This window comes from Lagopus muta, chromosome 2 (assembly GCF_023343835.1).
Source record: "Lagopus muta isolate bLagMut1 chromosome 2, bLagMut1 primary, whole genome shotgun sequence".
Taxonomy (NCBI): Eukaryota; Metazoa; Chordata; class Aves; order Galliformes; family Phasianidae; genus Lagopus; species Lagopus muta.
In genome coordinates this window covers 9,227,437-9,240,229 of record NC_064434.1, presented here as the reverse complement: position 1 = coordinate 9,240,229, position 12,793 = coordinate 9,227,437, and positions in this window count along the sequence as shown.

The following is a 12,793-nucleotide window of genomic DNA, read 5'->3' as shown; positions in this document are numbered from 1 at the left end:
CATAGAATCATAAAATGGCTTAGGTTGGAGGGGACCTTAAAGATCACCCAGTTCCAATATCCCTGCCATGGGCTGGTTGCCACCCACCAGATCAGGCTGCCCTGGGCCCCATCCAACCTGGTTTTGAACATCTCCAAGGATGGGGCACCTGCATCTTCTCTGGGCAGCCTGTGCCAGAATTTCACCATCCTCTCAAGTAAATAATTTCTTCCTAACTTCCTAAATCTCCTCTCTTTTAGTTTAAAGCCATTTCTCCTTGTCTCATCAATCCCCTTGTGTCATATATTTTCCTGGAGTTTGTCCAGGTCCTCTCTGCTTGCAGCGCCCTAGGATGGAGTTAGCTTTGCATCTGCCCTCTGCCCCAGCAGTATGTGTCCCCAAAGCACTTCTGCTTCCCTGTTCTTTTCAATAGGAAGATGCTGAACACTCTGGGTTTGGAGAAGTGAAATTTTCAAATTCTTGGTCTGCAGCTGCTACTGCAAAGGGTGTCACTCAGCCAAGCTTCCTTGCATTAGAATTCTTGGCTTGGTATCACCCTTTATAAAACATGTTTTCTAGATAAACTGAGCAGCAGCAATTCTCTTGGCTCTGTAAAGGACATGAAATAATGGGTTTTGATGCCCCAGGGAACTTGCAGTATCCAGTGTTTTAAAGGGAAAGGGCCCACTTCAGGAACTGCTTCAGATTATTGTTCTGGAATATCCTTTTTCACAATATTTATTGCTGTAGATTTCTTTTTTTACTGTCTCATTCCCAGACAGTAAAACACTTTGCTGTAACACAGAGACAGATCAAAAGGAATGGGATTGTTCTACTTTAGGGATGCTTTGGCTCTGTGGATGGACTTCATGGTGGCCCCTGGCTCCCCAGCATGGGGCAGAGGGGAAATCCAGACCAAGTCTGCAGGATTGTGGCTCTGGTCCCGGGCACTGCTCCCATCTCTATCATCAACTCTGATGCAGGGCAAGGGGCACTGCTGCTTTGTGAGCAAGGTTTGCAAGTAAGCATGTGTGGAGTGGATTGCAAGCAAGATGCACAGCAGGGTCTAAGAAGCAGCTGTAGTGCTGACGTTGAGAGCCTGTCCTGATCCTCCACAATACAAGGAAGGTGATGCCAGAACATAAATTAAAATGCATGAATGGATAAAAAGCACAAAGGAGCTTATTTTGTGCTAATAGCTTAGCGAAGGCATTCAGACACTTCTAAAGTTAGCACATTGTGCTGCCAAGAGAAACAGTGCAGTGAGGGAAAAATACCTCCCTGGATAGTTGTCTGCCAGCAGATACGTCCTGTTTTTCGGCCCAGACAAATACAGCCTGACTTTGCCGAGCATGCACTTTGGTTTTCTTTGCCTTATGTGGGATAAATACGTCCCTGCCTCTCCCAGAGTTAGTGCAATAATTAGCCAAAAATCAAAGCTGATAACAATATGGTCCTTTATCTTTAGTATAGACTTTCAATCACAGAAATCGCCTTGGCTCATCAATTAGCTGAAAGCTCGTTCAGCCCGTAATAGAGGCTGCTTAATTCACATGTGGCTTCTGATTGCTCTTCCAGTGCAGCTATTGGCTTCAGTCAGCACCGTACTGAAAGCACTGGAAGGCAGAATGGGGCTGGAAACAAAACAGATTCGGCAAACGTGCATTTTATGAGCACAAGTGCTGCTCTAAAAATGCCTCACCTGGCTCACCCCAAGACCTCAGAAGTTAGCCAAAACCGTGACTGAATTTGCCACATGGCTTCACCCATCATTGCCTGCTTGTTTTATGGGAGCGCTGTAAGCATGAGATCATGTAATTAAACACCTTATCAAGTGCACACGCGAAGGCATGCTGAATGAAGGACACATTAGCAACCTTATTTCTGGCACTCCCTAACTTCAGAGATCCTGACTCCGCAGTCTGAACGTTCATGCCATCTCATTTCTGTGTGTAATATAGACACTGTTAAATATCCCTCAAGTATCACCACCTGTCATTGAAATATCAGAGTCTCAGCTGTGTGCTGTGTGCTGTAAATAATTACAGTCAGCAGCAAGTTTTCTCATGGCATAAGGCTGGTGATTAGCAGGCCCCATCAAACACCCACTATCCATCACCAGGGGATAAGAGTCAGATTATTTTGCAGTTTTTAGATTATTTTGTTTGATTGTTTTGCAGTGTTTGATAGATCAACCCCTGCGCTTGAAAAGCTGGCATTCAGATGTATGAAAGTGCTCTTATTCATCACCTTATATGGACCTGCTGTCTGCCCCAAATAGCAGGAAATCGATTTCTTTTGCAATGAAAATGCCTTCAAGCAGTCCTTTATCACTTGCAAAAGAAGTACAAAATGGGAAAGCAGTGCCAATGCATTCAGAGTGAGGAATTATTAACAGTAGTGTAACTTAAAGGCATGACAGTGGGGATAAATTTGGATTGTGGACTCTGGAGTTAAGTTTCAGGAAATAGCAATCTTTGTTTAAAGATGCAACCCAGAAATTCATCACAGTGAGTGATATGATTACATATGAACATCAGCATTTAGAGACTCTGGAGGGTTTCAAGGCTCTGTTGAACCCAGTACTGCAAGGACGCATTTAACAGACAGCCCTGCCGTGAAGAGTTTACAATCTTGTGACTCGAGGCCAATAAACACTGGGATAAAGGAAGAATTAATATGCTCATTTTGCAAACAGGGAAAGGAGCCACAGTATGATTAAGAGCTAAATTTACAAAAATGGTTCAGGCTTCCCCATGCTCAGGTGATTTGCAAGCTGGAGGCCAGCACAGAGCCAGCAAAGTTGTGGCTCCTGAGGGGAGCTGATGGTGCAGGGAGATGTGATGTGTCCTTGGTGGAGCAGGGAGGGCATGAATGGAAGGGTGGGTATAAAGGTAGAAGAAAGGATGGATGGATGGATGGATGGATAGATAGATAGAGAGAGAGAGAGAGAGAGAGAGAGAGATAGGAGGGTGGGTGGTTTAATGGATAGATGAGTGGATGGATGAGTGAATGAATGGATGAGTGGCTGAATGGGATTTTCTCTCCCATTCTGCTTGCAGATAGATGCAAGCTTTATTCAACCTATTTGCTCTCCAAAAGTTATTTGTTGTCATGCTTACTTTGCCAAATACTTGAGAATATTTCCTCTCAGGAGCTGACTGTGATGAAGCTGTTAGGTTTTGTGGTTGTTCTGCTTCTCAACAGGTCTCAACACGCATCTAAAGCAGCTTGGGAAGAAGATGGTTCTGCAGGGGTCACTGGCAGACTGTGGGCAAGTCACACTGTGGTGGGGTCAGGTACCATGACTAGAGTCAGGAGAAAGCCGGGATATTCTTCCTAGCTATGTTGTCTTCTGCTGGTCCCACCACATGAACATCTCTCTTTCTTGATCAGGCCCAGGGCTCCTACTGTTTGAACAGAATTTGGTAAATTCAGTTGAACTTGTATTGCTCTGCTCATTTATGCTGACCCACAAATGAATGTCCTGAAGTGGGCAAAAATGATTGCACCCATCATGACAGGAGGTATGCAGCAGAGATGCACTCTTTAGGCATGCTTTCTGTGGTCTGCCAGCTGTACATCACTCTTTGGATTGAATTACTTGAGCACATGATATTGCAAAGCCCTAAACAGCCACAAAATCCAAGTGGTACATAAACAGTGCTTGAAATGCTGTTTTACTGCTGTCATATTTTCCTCTACACTTCTCCTAAACTTTTAATTTGCTCAGATGCTGCCTTGATTTATGTTTGTTAGGATGCAAAATATATATTCTTGGGGAAGAATGTTGCGAGTTTGCAGACTTCTTCTTTCACCTTTTAAAGTGCTTTTCTGCTCATAAAATATGACACATTTGAAAAATATAAATTGAACCTATTTTATGCATACAGAAGGAAATATATTTTCAAAATAGATGTCTATTTCTTTCAAAACTTTTGAGGTAAGTTACTCAGCTGGGATTGAAGTGCGTTCTATCTTACCATCCATAAATAGGCCTGTTTGGAAGACAGGCAGGGTTATGTTATGTCTAAGCTATGTTTTTTGCACTGCTTTGTTTTACAGCTAGATATTATTTCTGAGGCTGCTTCAGGTTTAAAAATGTGCTTCTTTCTAAAGTAAAAATAAAGAACATAATTCTGGCTTTTTGGTTCATAGAGAAAGGGCTTATATACAGGTTGCACTTTCACTGATCTGGAAACAGAGTGGCTTTAATTAGGCTCTATAGAGCAGACACTTCTGAATGAGGAAGAAAATGAAAAACCCTCTCCTTTACATTTTGAGCTCTTAAAGCAAATGTAGGAACAAAAAAGCTTCTCTATGCTCTTCCCTGAAGATTTGGTGTTCTGTCGAGTCTGTGTATACACATATTCATGTGCAAGAAGCTCCTTTATTTTCCTCATCATCCATTTTTCTAGGACGCGATGCCAGCTGTGATGAGCAGATACGCTGCTATTGTCTGCCGTGAATTATTGCCTGGGGATGTACAGGAGATGGGGAGATATTTGACTGCATCCCCTCTGATTATAGCAGTGAACAAGGCAAATGGAAGGAATACAGATGAGAGAAGTAATTGAAGCCATGTTCCTCCAAGGCATTTAAGCAGCTTTTCCAAAGCACTTCAGCAAAGGAAGGTAAGGAACTGTGACTGTAGATACATCTAAGGATTGTGGTCCTTTGCTGTCGCTTTCTCTTTCACCCCTGCAGGTAATGGGTTGACTGCCATGGAGTGATGATTGATGCACCAGCAGTGTTTGCAACCCACTGGAAGTGTCAGGTAGGAATTTTTGGATACAGGACCTGTCCAAGGAAGGCATGCTTCATCTGCAAAAAAATAGCAGCGCTACAGTAGAGTGGATCACTGAGCTGTTGGAGTGTTGGCATTCAGTAGAGAGGCTGGCTGCTGGACTGATAAATAAAATGTTCATAGAATCATAGAATCATTTGAATTGGAAGAGACCCTTAAAGGCCATCTAGCCCAACTCCCCTGCAATGAACAGAGACACCTACAGCTACATCAGAGTGCTCTGAGCCCTGTCCAATCTGACCTTGAGTTTTTCCAGGGACAGGACATTCACCTATCTGGGCAACCTGTTCACGTGCCTCACCACCTTTATTGTGAAAAAACTTCCCTGTATCCAATCTAAATCTCCCCTCTTTTAGTTTGAAACAATTTCCCCTTGTCCCTTCTCGCATTCTTTATCACCCTTGACAGCAAACCTGAGATAATCCAACTCCGTGTGTCCTCATTTATAGAACTAAGGATGTATGTTTGACTCATAGCACAAATTTTTTAACTGCAGAAAGCATTCCTGTCAAGATATCCATGATTTTACATTGTATTTGTTTGCATGCATGGAGTGTGCAGGCTGTGAGCTGTTTGCTATAAGATAAAAGCCTTTTATTTTAGCTTGGCCCCGATTTTGCTGTTGACAGACACTGATGGAACCAAGCCAGATTGATTGGTTTGTCTCAATCTGAACAGTTAGGATTTGTCACTGCTGAGGGCACTTTGGTAATAGGACACAGGTCTCTTCAGAGATACCTTAAAATGAGCTTTTCCCCCTCTCCCCAGTGCGCACACACCACTGGGGTTTGATAGCTATCAGAAAGAACTGGCATGGCTCATCCTTACCACCTCCTATAGTGCTTCCACGGTGCAGGGCTGGGCCATTAGCCATTAGCTGCTGCAATATTTGTGTGAGACAGTCCCACATTGCTGTCTGTCCTGTTCTGGAGCCATTGCTTCCAGCACCACCCCACCTGGATTGCTTCACTGCCTGTAGCCATCTTCCTAATAATGTTACTGTTGGGTTGTTTGCCGTACTCACCCTGCCAGCAGACCTAGCAGAAGATGCACTTCACAGAATACAATGATTTTATTTAAAATGGGAAAGAGAAGAAAATTTGGTGTACCAAATCCTCTTCAAAAGGTAAAAAAAAAAGAGACAATATAGGAGTGATATTTGTTTGGATATTCCCAAAACTTCCTTGCTGTCTAGGATACCCTTTGTGATCAGTTCCTGGTGACAGACAGCAATTCTGTGCCTAGAGACTAATGCAGAAAATGAATGTTATCTCTTGCTACCAGGAAGGATGTTTGCTCCCTGTCAGTAGCTCGATGCTCTGTGTGATGGTCAGACGTTGGGTTAATCTCATGGAGATGTGTTTCAGCTCCCATAGGTGGATGTCATGTGAGATACAACATGTGAGAACAAAGTGTCTGACAGCCTCCTACAGGATGAACTGGCAGGGATATGGTGTGATGTGCAGACTGGAAAACCACAGCCCCCTAAATCATGTAGTCAGTTCCACTTTTTTTAGTAACAAACCAGAACAAACTGCTTTTTGCCCCAGAGAAAATAGTAAACTTCAGAGTGTCACTTTTCCCTCCCATATGTTATCCAGTTGCTCATCAGAGTCATTCAGCCCCGGTCCTTAACTTTTTCCAGCTTGGCTGTGCTCCAGGAACAGCAATTAACCCCTTTCTAATTAGTGGAGATCTCACCAGGGAGGGTGACAGATCCACAGCTTTTTTACCCCATGTGCTTGCAATTTACTGTTCTCATTATGAAGAATAAAATGATTTTCCATAGTGAGTCTGAAACTGCACAAGCATTGTCCAGGTTTGTGTGTCAGAGACCACTGAATGTCTAAGCTGATTAAATGCCTGTCTTGAATCACAAACTGACCTTTTTTTTCCAGGGAAAATTTCATAGGGATGGTGCATTGGAAGTTTGGAATCTGCATGCTGGCTTGTAAGGGTACGAAAGGAGATCTGGAAAAGATTTCAAGCTTCCTCACCTATAATCAAGATTCAGTTTAGCTATTCAATAGAGAGAGCCAAAAGCTGGCTGATCGTGGTGCTGGGCACCCTGCTCTGGCTGTACCTGCTTCAGATTGGGTTGGGCCAGATGGACTGCAAGTTGTACCACAGGAGGTTTGGGTTGGACATAAGGAAGAACTTTTTTTCTCAAATAGTGGTCAGGCACTGGAATGGCTGCCCAGGGAGGTGGTGGAGTCGCCGTCCCTGGCAGTGTTCAAGAGGTGTCTGGATGACGTGCTGCGTGATGTGGTTTAGTGCTTGTGGTGGCAATGGTGATGAGGAGACGGTTGGACTGGATGATCTTACAGGTCGTTTCCAACCTTGTGATTCTGTGATTCTATGACCCAGGTCTCTGCCAACCTCAGCCGTGCTGTCATTCTGTGACATTTTTATTGGTAGTGTCCAAACCCTGGCTACCAGATATGAACAAAGGTGTTACTGAATACACTGACAGCCAATTTAAGCAGTGGGAAAGTGACTTTCTGCAGCCAGTGCACAGGTGGACAATCCTTTCACTCCCCAGCTTGTATCGGTAGGGGGGTTGCCGTGACCCAGCCGTATGACCTTGAACTTGGCTTTGTTGAACCACATGAGGTTCCCGTGGGCCCACTGCTCAGCCTGTCTAGGTCTCTCTGAACAACAGCTGATACCTCGGGTGTATTGACTGCACTGCACAGCTTGGTGTTATCCACAAGCTGCTGTGCATGCACTCTGTCCATGTCATTTCATAGAATCACAAGTTTGGAAAGGACCTCAAAGATCACCTAGTCCAACTGTCCTCCTGTCTCCATTACTACCACTGAGCTACTAAACCATATCTTGCAGCTCCTCATCCAGACACCTCTAGAACACCACCAGGGACGGTGACTCCACCACCTCCCTGGGCAGCCATTCCAGTGCCTGACCACCCTTTCATCCATCCTAGCAAGAAACAGAAACACACCAGGAGAACTGTGTCCTATGACTGTGGTAGTCTGAGACATTCTTACTCTGCATTTCAAATACAAGCACTTGTAAGCAATTGACCTTACAAGTCTTGCTCGCACCTTGAAACAAGAGGGTTTACATTGCTTTTAAAATCATACTCTAAGATCCATTATTCCCATATTCATATAAATGTCTAATCCTCTTTTGAATTTTGCTAAGCTCTTGGTGCTGGTAACATCTCGTGTAGTTGGTTCCAACATTGCAATGTTTTTTGAGGCCTTTTCTTTGATATCGTGTAGTTTCTGGCTCACAGATTTAATGAATACCCTTTCTCTCTGTTTTTTTTTTTTTCTCTGAGATAAGGGGTCCTCATCTATATGTTCCCTCTTCTTTGGCTATTGCCAAATGTGCCTGGTGCCTTGCCCCAGCTGGATCAAGACTGGGACTGCCAGCAAATCATAATGGGAAAAGCTGGTCTCATGAATATGTTCAGAGATGGCATAAAGGAGAAAATATTACAATAAGCAAGCAGAACAATGGCTAAATTACTTGAGATAATTACTACCAATGAATTACTTGTCCAGTTTTGTCACCAACTCTTAGACATAATGACGATCATCTAATTAAAAACTGAAGAAACAAATTTATCTTCTTGAATAGAAACATTATACTCAAGCTGTTGGAAGGCTAAACTAAGGCATTTACCTTAAATAATCCATTATGACATATTTGATCACTGATAGTCCTGACAAAGTTTTAAATAAAAACTAGTCGCTGCTTAATAATACCATTAGCTTTATCCCGAATGTTCTTTAGCTAATGCACTTCTGTGTTTTGTGTAAGGCTGAAGAATGAGTAATCCTTGAAAGGGGAGGATTATTCAGTTTTCAGTCTGAAAGTTTCAAAGAACATTTCAAATCCCAGAATTATTTATGTAATGTTTTTGAAAATGAAAATCTTTTCAGTTGCTTGAAAGCATACTGTGCAAGGGCTGCAATGACAGGAACTGCAATTCACGTGGGATGAAAGCCAGCCTTTTTGATCTGTTTTTACACCGTATTAAACAGGAGTATTGATGCTGTGTATTCATGGCATGTGCTCTCAGTTTTTCATGCACATCTTTCTCCATGTTTCATTTATCCTGTTTATGGTGGTGATTAGTGAGGATGTATTGCAAAGTGTAAGACCCGAGCGTGACATCGATGTATAGAAGAAGGAGTGAGTATTGTCTTCATTTTGGCTGAGATAGAGTTGGTTTTCTTCCTATTATCTAGTATGGTGCTGTGTTTTGGATTTAGGATGAGAATAATGTTGATAACACACCAATGTTTTAGTTGTTGCTGAGCAGTGGCTGCACAGAGCCAAGGACATTTCAGCTTCCTGAGCTGCACTGTCAGTGAGGGGCTGGATGTGCACAAGGAGCTGGGTGGGACAGAACCAGCACAGTTGGCCTAAACTCACCAAAGGAATCTTCCATACCATTTCACATCGTGCTGAACAGTGAAACTAGAGGAGTTGGCCAGGGAGGCAGGCACTGATGAGGGACTGGCTGCACATCACTCACCAGTGGTAAGCAATTCCATTGTGCATCGATTGTTTTGTATTATTATTAGTTTCCCTTCCTTTTCTGCCCTATTAAACTACTGGTCAATGAGGACAATGCAATGAGGTTGTAGGGTGTAGTAGGTGAGGGTCAGCCTTTTCTCCCAGGTCAGTGATAAGATGAGAGGAAATGGCCTTAAATTACATCAGGGGAAGTTCAAGACTGCCCAGGGATATGGTGGAGTCACTGTCCTTAGAAGTGTTCAAGAAATATGGAAATATGGCAGTGAGGGACATGGTTAGCAGACATGGTGGGGATGGGTTGGGATTCTAAGCTACCTTTATCTCAACTCTTGGGTTTTATGGTTTTTTTTCCCCAATTCTCCATCCAACTGGGAGCTGCCTACCAGCTTAAATCACAGCAATCATTTTGGTGCTCGACGTGGAGCATGAAGGATTGGGATAACAACAGATCTGTTCAGAGTGTGTTAAAACAAATTTGTTATAAGCAAATCATTTAGTATAAGTTAATAGTTGCTGGTCACAACGGGCTTCTTCAATTAACTCCACGGAGACAACTTGAGCAAAATATTTAAATGTTAACATTTCTTTTATCTGAAGAAGAGAATAGAAGCCTGTAGTTACCCAACATGAGACAGAAACTGTGCCTCCGAGCAATAATCCCTTTGTTTACAACAGGTTTTGGTCAATCTCAAAGTAAAAGTTATTCCAGTTACACTTTGGGGTTTATTTACAGTACATGCTCATGGTGTTCAAAGGGTGCAAAACAGGTAGAATTCAGTATGTACTGCCCCAGTCTGAGAACAGCATCTTCATACGTTCTAGTACAAAGAGGCAGCAGTTTGATAAGGAGCAGAGTAACATTTTAGACCGAGTGTTATTACAAAGTGACAAGCAGATTTCTCACAGTACCCATTAATGTACTCCTGGTTTCATCCCCTAATGCTTAATGGGAACAGCAAGAACCCATCTAAGGCAAAAGTGAGCAAACAAACCTTTCACTGTCAGCTGGATTTGTAGCTCTGGTTCTCTGCAGCTCTGTATCTTGTTATCACGCAGAGCTGATTATGAAGCACCTGAAACCTTAAAAATATGAAAACATAAACAGTGGTAGGAAAGCCGCAAGACTGACGTTATAAAGGTGAAAATTCACCTTCCACGAGGCAGAAATAAACAGAAAAACTTGAAAATAATGGGATGTAAGAGGATGTGAAAGCAGGAGAACAGCCTGGGTGGTGGGGCTGAGCAGGACCAAGGCGGCTGTGGTGCAGCAGGGAGGGATGCAGGGCACCATGTGAAGCCGTCGTGTTACAAGGGGAATATACACATTAAGTGTGGAAAATGATTAATTTGCAGGGAGTTGGAGGCACAGAGGTTGCGTCACTGACAGCTCATCCAAATCCCCTGATCTCATCCAGATTCTTGAGTTATTTCCTAATACTCCATATAATTAGAATTTTCAAAGACTGGCAATTACACCATTTAGGTTTTAGCAGCAGTGTGTTTATGTGTTACAAAACACTGTCAGCTGTGCATGAAGCAAACATTCCAACACAAGCCAGAACTCAGAAACGTTTCTCTCCTCACTCCAGCTTGGGGCTGTGGGGGCTGGCTGAGTGCAGCTCCCAGGATCCAAGATATGTCCAGCCGTGCCAGGACAAGAGGCAGTGACTTGTTTCTCAGTGAGAAACTGGAGCACAGGAGGTTCCCTCTGATGAACAGGAGCATTTCTGTGCTGTGCTGGCTGTCCAGAGTTTGTGGGGTCTCCTCCTTGGAGATCTCTAAGAGCCACTGGATACAGTGTTGGGCACCCCGCTCTGGGTGTCCCTGCTGAAGCAGGGGTTGAACCAAGTCATCTCCAGAAGTCACTTCTAACTTAAACCATTCTATAACTCTGTGTTTATTATTTTCCCAAACCTTTGGTCAGAAACTTTCCACAAAGGTAGAATTTTGTCTGCCCGAATTGCTTGATCAGAGAGTACTGTGTTCAGCTTTGTGCCCCTCACTACAATAAAGACATTGAGGCCCCAGTGCATGTTCAGAGAACAGCAATGGAGATGTGAAGGATCTGAAGCACAAACCTTGTGAGGAGCCGCTGAGGGAGCTGGGATTGTTCAGTCTGGAGAAGAGGAGGCTCAGGGGAGACCTTATTGCTCTCTACAACTATCTGAAAGGAGGTAGTGTTGAGGGGGGTCGACCTCTTCTCCCAGGTAAGGGATGAGAGGAAATGGCGTTAAGTTGCTCAAGAGGAGGTTCAGCTTGGAAATTAGGAAAAGCTTCTTCTCAGAAGGAGCAGTGATGCATTGGCACAGGCTGCCCAGGGAGGTGGTGGCATCGCCATCCCTGGAGGTGTTCAAGAAACGTGGAGATGTCCACTGATGGACATGGCTAGTGGGCATGGTGGGGATGGGTTGATGGTTGTGGACTTGATGGTCTTAGTGGTGTTTTTCAATCTTAATGGTTCTGTAATAGAAAAGCAAAACAAGAACTTCTTCCATATCTACTTCTATGGTACAGAGCTGTGTGTGAATGTCGGACAGTAGAGGCACAAGTGCCTTCTCTTGCTATATGACCTTCTGTCAGCTTCATCTGTTGCTTTCTTGTCTACTGGAGATCAAATATTTCTGTGATCTTGCTGCTGCTAATTGCATTGTAATTCATGCATAAGTGCTGATAGTTTGTGCAGAGTTCAGCAGACTGATGCCCAGTGGCTTATTGTTTACAAGTATCTCACAGCAGCACACAGGACATTCCAGCAAAAGCAGAATAAGGCAACCATTCTGCTAACCCACTGCCTTGCACCTGGGGTTTCCAGTCTGCATAAGCACTGGGGGCAACGGAGGTGTGATTGTTCTGCAGGTAGAAGTGTCTTGCAGAGACAGCAAGTGAGACAAAGTCCTGGCAGTACTGGGAAGTCATTTCTGCAGGTTGGAGTTCAGCGGGAAGATGCACAGATGTGCTGAGTGTGTCCAACAAGGCTCCTCCAGCTCAGCCAGAGCAGATGTGGTTTCAAGTACCCAGGGGCACTGCATGCTTAATTCGCTTCCAAACTCCTTGCATAACTTCAACTCCTCACCTCAGCCCTGTCCCTCACCCTGGGACAAAAAGTAGATTTTCTCCCTCGTTTCTGGAACGGTTATTCAACCAGGCATTTGCTATCTCAGTGGCTGCTAGCTGCAAAGCTTTGCAGCACGTATTATTTCAGATGGTTCATAGGAAACCAATTTTAGCTGTGACAAAATGTTCTGAACTCACTACCACATTTTTATTGCTCTTTGGCTCCGGATTGATTTTTTCTTATGAGCTGACTGTGGCTTTTTTTATCAGACAAACCTGGAAAGCAGCAAATCAGTCTGGAGCTCAGCTGCACAAAGCAAACTCGCTTTGCTTATTGATGCATGCTTTTAGATCACTTAAAGTGTAACAAGAGTCAGCAATTTAGCTGAATTGGTTTGGTTTTCAGCTTTGATGGAAATTCACAGTTTAAAACATTAGCAG